The sequence below is a fragment of the Solanum pennellii genome, chromosome 2 (genome assembly GCF_001406875.1).
Source record: "Solanum pennellii chromosome 2, SPENNV200".
Lineage (NCBI taxonomy): Eukaryota > Viridiplantae > Streptophyta > Magnoliopsida > Solanales > Solanaceae > Solanum > Solanum pennellii.
The window spans coordinates 56,383,925-56,394,628 of record NC_028638.1 but is presented as its reverse complement, the minus strand read 5'-3'; the positions used below and the strand labels follow the sequence as shown (position 1 = coordinate 56,394,628).

Below are 10,704 nucleotides of genomic sequence, written 5' to 3'. Positions count from 1 at the left end.
GGCCTCCACTTTTCATCAACCGACTCGTAAATTTCTTTGTTTTCTGAAAAAATAATCTATTTCATTTCTCACTTATATGGGTTGAATATAGATTCTTATGTTAACCCTTTTTGTCAATATTTGTATGAACTTAAATAGGTTGAAGACCATATTAACCCATTTAAGAAAATGAAAGAAAATATGAGTGACCCATTTAATTTAATATGGGTAAAATGGTTTTATTTCACTTATATGGGCTGAAATTGACACCGCTAGTGGTTTACGATATTACTGTACCTCCTTTATTTTCATTTTTTTGTAACCATTCTTTAAACCTATTTAAAAAAATACTATAAATTAATTTAGATTTGACAATTTACTCTTATGTATGAAAGTTTAGATCTATTTTTCAATGATTTATCTTTGTTCGTTGGATCATGCATGTTTCTTCTTCACTCGTGAAAATGTTTAACTAGAATAAAATCAGATCGTTCTTATCAAATTTCTCTCTTGGGGAGTTCATTTTTATCTTCTATTTGAAGAAATTGTTACCGAAAAATGATGGGTATTGTGGGAAAAAAATCTACATGAATTGGTAAAGATAAATTGGGGATGAAGATTAATATTTGGTGAAAATGACGGGTCAGCTTGAATGAAGATTTTGATCTTTGTTGGATAAAAAAAAAGTATTTGTGTTGATTTATTTTTAAAGTATTTGTTAAAAAGGTTATTTTTTATATAATATTTATTAATATGAAGAAATTAATATAAAGAAGGATAAAATTATCAAATCTAATTAATTTATATTTATTTTAAATAAATTTAAACAATGATTACAAACAAATGGAAATAAGAAAGATATACGTAATATTATAAACCACCGAAAAAATGAATGTGTTGTAAAACGAAACCTGGAGAGAGGTCTCTAAAATTATCCCTTTTTTTATAAATATTTTGAAATAATATAACTTGTAAAAATCTTATTCTAAAATTTTCTTTTTTTTAAGAAAATAATTTATAATCATAGAAATATCTATGATTAGCTTTAAGATCATGAATCAAAAAGTGAGTAGATAATTTTGAAAAGGTTACCATAAGAAATTGTTTACTCCATCTATTACAATTTATTGTTAAATTTTTTTTAGCTAGTCCTGAAATAATAATGGTATTTTTCTATAGACAGGGGCGGAGCTATTGTTATTGGACATTCTTTGTCGGAAAATTTTGTTATATATATAGGCCAAATCTTATTTTATATTGATATATTAAGCATTTTGAACACCCTAAAAAATACTAATGAATCGTAGCTTAGGGGTGAAAGCACGCTCAATTTGTACACAATACCAAGTTCAAATTTTAGCATCAACATTTTGTATTTTTTAATACCCATTCGTGATGCTCCAATCCAATCCGTCACTCATATTTAATTAGTGGCAATAGTGTGCAAAAGTGTGTTTGGCACTAACGTTCAAGAACCCCATGGTTACATTTTTTTTCCTCTCTACTTCGGCTTTGCTTTGGACATCCTTCACAAATTTTCTGCCTACACCATTGTCTATAGATATTTTAAAATAGTTTAACTTATAAAAATCTCGTTCTAAGAAAGAAAAATAATAAATACTTTATAATCATAGAAAAAATTGACATTAAATTTTTTTATATTTTTTAAAATTTGAAAAATATCAAAAAACATTTTCACTCCAAATTACTTATAAAAATTCAAAAGCAACTTCAATTTGTATTCATGACCACACACGGTCAAGGAGTGTTTGATCATGAAAATAGTGAGTATTTGATTATTATTATTTTATATTAACTTGTACTTTAACTTGATCTCAATTTGCGTTTATGTTCTTCAATTTCTGGTGTGTACATGTAGTCACTTAAACTAATATAAAATCAAAAAAATAGACGCAAATGTCTTACATGACGTAATACATACAAGACACCACGTAAAAACTACTTGTGTCCATCCAAAATTGATGGACATAAATAACAACTAGATCCAAGTTTAAGAATACGCTTATATATTATCATTTGATAAAAATAGTTTTTATATTATTAATCTATAAAGTCTTTAGAAAAACATTTTTAACATACGAAAAAGCAGCATATTCTTAAGAAAAATGTGTGTGTGTGTGGGGTGATGGTGAGATCAATTAAAAAATCGTCAATATTAACGCTTTATTAAAAGTAAAAAGTGTTAAGGAAAATTTTGAATTTGAACAAGATGGGTATTCACATTTCGCAACACAAAGCTGAGGCCGGGAGTGAATAACTAACAACTTGAGCATTAAATTATTGCATATCAATTTGGATGGGTGATGATCTAATTCAATTTTATTTATTTTAAAATCTTTAATTTCAATTCAACCCGTTCATTTAATATCTTTATCTGGAAGCTTCCCAGAAAGTTCATTTGATCCATGTATGGAAAGTAGAAATGAGAAAATTAAGTAACACAAATAGTTTAATGAGAGTTGTAATATAATATAAGCATATACACAAACAAACCTTCCCACAGTAAATTACAATAATATAACAAATCAAGTAACGGTGAAAACTAGTACTAATGTCCTTGTGATATATGACAAAATCAAGGCACATAGCCAAAATTAGTACTAATATAATTAAATTAATATCTTCTTCTTTTCTCTTCCCTTATCCAATACCTCTCTCGTTTTCTGTTTGTTTCTTTTTTTTTTCTTTTTCTTATAGACTCGATTTTGATTTGTTAAAAATCAGATAGAGAGAAATAAATGCATTAATACTAATTCAAACAGCTAATGAGCATGTTTAAAAAAGAACTAATCAAAACGTATATTTTTGATCTCCTATAAATTTGACTGTATGGTAAACATAATGGAGTAAGATTAGGTGTAAATATTAATTAAAATTATTAAATGTTTGCTAAAGGGGTAAATGAGAGAAGATAAAATAGATTTTTATACTTTTAACCATCGCCGTCCCGTGTTTTAAGGACTAGTATATTGATTCAAATGACTTTAGTTTTTGTAATGATCTCTACGCATAATTTATTTAAAAAATTTATTATGTGTGAGCTAGGTACGACAAGTACTAATTGTACGTGGAGATTATTTTTTGATTTTATATTATGACACATGGGCCTATGCTTTATTTATTTTTCTTGGCCTTTGTTTCTCTTTCCTCTTTTTTCTCATTTTTTTCTAGTTGTATCAGGAGATTACTTTTTGATATTATATTATGATGCATGAACCTATGTTTTATTTACTTTTTATAACTTACCTAAATTTCAAAGAATAAATTATATTTTAGTTTTATTTTTTTTAATTATAATAATTCCTTAAAATTTTTATCTTTTGGATACATAAGTTACCATCCAGTTACATTGAATCACCATTCGGATACATAATTCTTATAAAAGAAGAATCCTTTTATTGCTTTAAAAAGGGAATAAAATCTAAAAATTAATCAAATTTCATAAATAACGCTTACTTTTCTTCTTACTCTCAATCATGCAAAATTAGGCAAATCCTATCAGAATGAAGAAATTCAAAATTTCAAATTGTTCTCCCCATCAACGAAGAAACCTTATTTGATTAAAAGAACTATGTCGAAATTTTGGTTAAGCGAAGTGAGTTATCAAGGATACAAAAGTGATTGGATTGATGTTAGACAAACAATTTCCTTTTGAATCTTTAAGTTTATCAAAGATCCTTTCAATTTTGATTCAAGATTGTCAGAAAAATTGAGATTCAATCTTCATAAGAATTGAGATTCAATATTTCTTTCTTCTCCAGTTCATCGAAGATACTTCAATTTTTATTCAAAATTGTTGAAAATTTTGAGATTCGAAATTATTATCCTAGTTTATCGAAGATTCTTTCATTTTTGATTCAAAAATACATCATGAATATCTTTGTTACTTGGCATTTTACTATTTATGTATCTTGTTTAAATAGATAAATATTGTATTATACTAGATACATTAAATAAATAATTGTTTCCCATAAGATTTAATATCGATAAATTACCATGTGAAAATTGTTATGTAATTGATACATTTAGTATAAATTCGAAATTACGTATCATATCTAAAAAAATTAGAGCATGATACATAACTATTTATGTATCTTATTTAAATTGATAAGTATTGTATTTATACTAGATATATTAAGTAAGTAAATTGTTGAACATAAGATGTTAGATTTGAGATTGATACATTACCATGTGGTAGTTGCTGTGTAATTGATACATTTATTATAAAATTGAATTTACATATCATATCTAAGAAATTAGTACATGATACATTACTATTTATGTATTTCGTTAAATTGATAAGTATTGTATTGTTACGAAATACATTAAACATATAATTGTTGCCAATAATTAAATTATTTGATTTGAGATCGATACATATAGTATAAATTAGTAGTTATGTATCATGCCCGTATAATTTGAGGTGACTATGTATCATATAAAAAAATTATGAATATGATAAACAATTGATACAGTAAAAAAATAACAGTACTACACATACATAACAAACATATGATACATGGGTAATGACACTTTTTATGATTCGTTTTTGTTCTAATTTTCTCCATATTTATTTTGTCATGTCCATGTATGACTGTTTATTTTGTGTATGAAAATTACTCCAATATTACATGATTTTTCAAATAAAGAACTGGAAAGAAAAAATAAATACAGAACTATTTCTTGATTAATTAACTTTAAATCATTAATCGGAGAGAGAAAATATTTAAAATTCAAAATAAAGGAGTGATAAGGTAACGGGTGATATAGTAGAGTATTATAGGTATGAAAAATGGAGGAAAATAATTGAGTTGAAAGATTGAAAGTTATGTATCTCAAAAGGAGAGAATTTGAAAAAAAAAAGTTTTTATAAATTTTTAAAATAATAGAAAATAAGGTAAGAAAAAATATGTAATTAGGTAATTTTTCCTTATTCGTTTACTTGGCCTTCGTTTCTCTTTCCTCTTTTTTCTCATTTTTTTCTAGTTGTGTATGAGGAGATTATTTTTTGATATTCTATTATGATGCATGGAACCTATGCTTTATTTTTTTTTTCTTGGCCTTTGTTTCTCTTTCCTCTTTTTTCTCATTTTTTTCTAAATCTAATTTGAAAGAAATTTTGTTTACTCTAATCCGTTTGTATAGTCAAATTTATTTATTGTAACAGAAAATACTTTAAAGTATTATTATTTTTATTATTAAATAATTACATAATAATAGTTTAAAATTTAAAAATACGTAAAAAATGCACAAGTATCTCTAAACTATGATCGAAATTTTAGAGATACAACTTAACTAAATTAAGGTTTTATTATCCCATGAACTTATTTATTTTGTAATTTTATACACCTTTTGTTTTACTTGGCATACTCCATGACTCCACGCAATTGAGGCTAGTGGAAGATATTTAGATGTTACGTAAGTCAAAAAGGTGCACAAAATAGAATTATCTTTTTTGTTTTGCAAAAATATTCGAAATAATGTTGACGTTAGACACAAATATCATTTAAAAAGTGAAAAGTAAGTTAAAAAACATACACATTGTACCGACATATTTCAAAATTTAAAATATACCTTAAAACAGATTGTATTTTAAATTTTCATCATCAAAAATCAATTTAAATAAAGTGAAAATTATTTTATAAATAAATAAATAAATGTGTTTAAATAGATCCTGAAAGTAGAAGTAAAAAAACAATAAAAAATATGAAGACAATTTTTTTTAATGTACCATAAATGAAAAATGGTATAAAAAGAAATAAAAATAATTTTAGGGATCAATTTTTATGGGATGAGTGACCATCCAAAAAATTAATTTGAATGCTCATAACCTTTAAGTATAAAATAATAAAAATTATAATTTGAAAAAATATTTCCAGTTAAAAAATAGATAAGTATATAACCAAATGTCGTCTTTATCACTACTACATATATAGAGAGAGACACACAGTTATATTACTAATATATGTGCACTCTCTGTCTAATTAGGATGCGGAAGGTGGTGAAAATTTGTTGAAATTGTGGCTGATGATAATAGTGTACAATCAAACAATGAGATTGAACTTCAGCCTCATCAGCAATGCTTAAAAATTAGATAGCAAAGAAAGGAATAATTACCCCCTGCTGGTTTCTGAAACGAATTCCAGCTTTTGTGCCTGTTTTGACAAGTTGAACAATTACATACATATTACTGGGTTGTTGATTGGCATTTTGATTACTTTGGTGCTGTTCATTCGCTTCAAATTGGGCCATAAAGATGATGAGAATGGATACAGATTAGAAACCAAGGAAGAACCAGCTGAAATTGCACAGATAATGAATGCAGTGAAAAAGGTTTTAACAGAATCAAAGGGAACAACAGTAAGAGTTTAGATAACTTCACTTGGTGTCACACTGGTAGGGATGACTGAAGGAGTACCATTTCTTATTTCAATTACAATGGCATATTGGTATCCGAATTTTGATGTTAACATGGAATCAGTCAGCACGCTCTGTATAGAAAATGTTGGCTGGTTAAAAGAGCCAAAAATGGAAGTTAGTCAGTTTTTTTCTTTGACAAAAAGAATGTTACCAAGATACCGCCACATGTCTGCAGTGTTCTCTCTGATGGAATTGGTGTGTCCACTCTGACTACTTAAACAACCGACCAAACAATGGAAGAACCAATACTCTGTTGGGCAGAGAAGAACATGGCTATGCAGAGACACACTTTGGATCAACAGTTCATCATAGTGAAGGACAATGATAGAGAGATGAATCCTTTTGAAGGACCTTGTGGAGCTGTCATAGAGAAAAATGGAGATGACGGGAAGGAGTACTATTCACACTTCAAAGGACGGGCCGATTCAATATTGTCAATGTGTTCAAGTTACTATGACATGAAGGGTGAAGTGCAGGATTTGGATGACGAAACAAAGAGTGAATTTGCTTAAACTAACAACAACAATGTGAACGTAGTTGCATTTGCCTGCAAACGTACTGAGATTGTTGAACTTGATGAAAATGGCCTAACATTCATTGGTATGTTTGTCTTAGAAGATACTTTCAATCTAGACAACATGAGGCGAGGAATTGAAAGAAGGCGGAGTGAAAATGATATTTACCTCCGAAGAAGATGTTGAAGTGCTTCATACCATTGGTGATGAAACAGGATTGCTCAACTCACATGATGCTCTAGTACTTAAGGGCGAAGATGCTACAAAGGAAAATGTTGATAAGGTTTGCATTATGGGGAACTCCTCTCCTGCATACAAGCTTCTTTTAATAGAGCAGTTGAAGAAAAGAGGAGAAGTGGTGGCTGTGGTAGGAGAACAAGCATCTGAAAGTAATGTGGTTCTTGAAGCAGCTCATTTTAGCCTGCCTGTGGTGACTAACTGGCCTGAAACTATAACGCATGTGATTAACAGCATCAAAGGAGGAAGAATTGTTTGTGAGAATCTGAGGCAGTTCATCCAAGTTGAGGTAATCTTGGCAATCAGTAGCTTATCAATAAACTTCATACTGGTAATAGTAGACGGAGATGCCCCGTTAACATTCATTCAGTTGGTATGGGTTAATCTTCTTGTTACATTTATTGGAGGGCCAGCTTTGCTAATTACTCAACAGGCCACAAGACAACTAACCGATGAGCTATTTATTAGACCAAGAAAACAACCAATTACCAAGGGCATATTGAGAAACATACTTCTTCAAGTTTCTTATCAGAGTGGTATTTTTGTATTCCTTCAACACAGAGGAAGTGCAATACTGGGTATCACTCCAAAAGTTAACAGATCTATAGTCTTTAACGGGTTCGCTCTGTGCCACCTTTTCAACACATTCAGTGCAAGGGATTTGGAGCAGAGGAATTATTTCAAAGGTCTTGGTCGAAATTACTTGTTTTGGGCATTGTCTGGGCTCTATCTTATGTTGCAGTTTGGATTCATTGAAGTAGAGGCTGTCTTTGTCTTTAGCAACACGGCACGACTGAATTGGAAGCAATGGGTTAAATCCATTTTAATTGGAGTTGTTACTTTGTTGCTTGATGTGATAGTAAAATGGGCATCACAATACATAAAGATGGACAAATATTGTGACTGTGGAGTACTTCACCTAGCTAGAAACTGGGTACAGGATTGGTTTTCCAGAGTCAATTGCTGTGACAGTAGACCAAGAACTACTCCAAATCCAACTCTTGCTTCCTTGGATTCTCCAAGATCCTCTAGTGGAAATGTACTACACAGATTTATCCATACTGCCTAGTTATAGAAAATTCAAAGAGTCTTTCCTTTTTATTCCTAAACGGTTTGGATTCAAGTTGTAGTTGTTGTTCTTTTGCAGGGCTGGATAACAAATATAACACGTCGTATTAAACCAACCAAGGATAGAATTAATACTTTGATGGATTAGTCATAACTCATATGTTGCAGTAGCTTCAATTTGTAGTATACATTTTCCACTGTTTTTTTACAGGGGTAGATACTCTGGAGCAACAGTAAAGTTGTCTACTCTGGAACAACAGTAAAGTTATCTTCATGTGATCTATATAGATTATGGGTTCGAACCTACTGGAATCAACTCATGATGATGCTTGCATCAAAGTAGGCTGCCCTTTAGGGGCGTCAGCCTTTCCCGGACCTAATAAATGCGGGATAATCAGGGCACTAGGTTGCCCTTTTAGTCTGTAGGGGCTAGTTATTAATTTATATTAATTCATTTCGTCAAGTTTTTGGTTTCTCATATGTATTGGATGGAGATTAAAAAAAAAGGTTCTCTCGTTCTTCTTCTTTTCACTTTTAACTGAATTCAAGAATGCCAACTTATTATATAGTACTAATATATACAAAAAGCAAGAATTTTATGAATTTCAAACACATGGAATTTTGCTCAAAATCATTAAGGAAGCTAGTCAGTACATGCACATTCTACCAATTGGCTCGTGCGAGAAGATAAAAAATTAAATATCATATAATATGCACAAATATAGCTTAATTACCTTGATGTATATTTTCTTCAACTTGCTCTAATGTATTAGAGAGAGCTATTGTTGAGGAGAAATTGACAATCCAGCAATGCCTCTTTTTTTGTTGTATTTTCATCCGCTAAACTTAGTAGAAAATGCACGATGACTCACAAAAATATTTTACAGAAATAATTAATATCTACAAGGTTGAAACAACAAAATATACTTGGACATTAAAAATATATATATATATATATTTTTCTAAAATGCAATGAAACAATTAACATCTAGATTTGAAGGTAGAATTGTTCAAACTTCACCCATATATCCCCAATTTTCAACTCCAATCACACGTTAGTGTTGGTTGTATACTTGTATTTACTAATTACTATGTATTTATGTATATCAGGGCAAGAACAATTGATATATGTCAACCCTATTATTACATGTAACTCTACAATTACTGATCGATTCCACTTAATGAAATCAAAAGAATTTTTAATTATTTTTTTTTAATTTCTACCCTTTTAACATTAACTAACGGCATCAAATAGTAGTAGTCAAATTTAATAACGTAACGGTCATAAAAATAATATTAAACTTTGTGATAAATTTGTTCTATTTATAATATTAATGAACTTAAAGAAAAAATTATAAATACTTTGGTTAAAAAATAAATTATATAATAATATAAAGAGGTATTACATATATATGTGATATAAATGAATAATGCATAGAATACAGGGGAGTTTGGTGATTGTTCAAAATTGAGGAAAAGTTTGATTTTTAAAGCAAAGTTGGAGGGTGAATATTTTTTTATTTTTTTTTAAATACTCACTGTTTTCATGGTCAAATGGACAAAAATGTGTGTGTGTGGGGTGTAGTGGTGATGGTGGGATCAAATGAAAAATTGTGAATACCGCGTTATAAAAACGAACCAACCAGCCTAAGGATTATGATATTAACATTTCGTAACACAAAGCTAAGGCTGAGAGTGAAAAACCTCAACACTTGACCAGCAATTAATTGCCTAGGAGAACTTTCTAGGAAGCTACATTTCAGCTCTTGTTTAGAAAGTAGAAATGAGAAAATAAGTTCCACAATAGTTTGAATAATACAAACCTCAAACAAAATTTGAGTAGAATATACAATTGAATTTTATGACAAGCATTTCACTTTCTCAAAAAATTAGCAAAGATTCAATCGTTAATCATAAAGGAACGTCGACGTACAGAGTATATACATAATAAAAACAATATTAATTGTTTGATCTGGTTCAAATTTTGCCTATATATATATTGTGGTCTAGGTGTTTGAAGGATCAGGACTAGAATATTAGTACAAAATTGAAAAATATAGATCAATTATTTTTAATAATACTAGTCAAAGAACGTATGTTTATTAATTAACTATTTTTAAAAGGCAATATTATTCAATTTAATATCATTTATAAAGGAAATTATTTATAAATTTAAATTTTAAATAATTATTTTTGATTTTTTTAAAATCAATATAACCTTATGATTATACTTGTGCAACAAAACACTACACTTGTAATTAGGGGTGTGCATTCAATTTATTTGGTTTGAATTTTTTATTTTTTGATTTTGAATAAGTGTAACTCAATTCGAACCAAAATAAATTTGGTTTGATTTTTCTCTTTTTTGGTTTGAGTTTTTTAAGTTCGATCGGTTATAGCAATAATTAAGAACATAACGAAGTTAGATTTGCAATTTGAAAATGAATAATATATATAAATATAT

The 10,704-nt window shown here is 28.7% G+C and overlaps 1 pseudogene; it reads left to right on the top strand.

The window, feature by feature from the left end:
• The first annotated feature begins 6,087 nt into the window (after window positions 1-6,087).
• On the top strand, window positions 6,088-9,076 carry LOC107010192 (annotated as a pseudogene).
• Window positions 9,077-10,704: the final 1,628 nt, after the last annotated feature.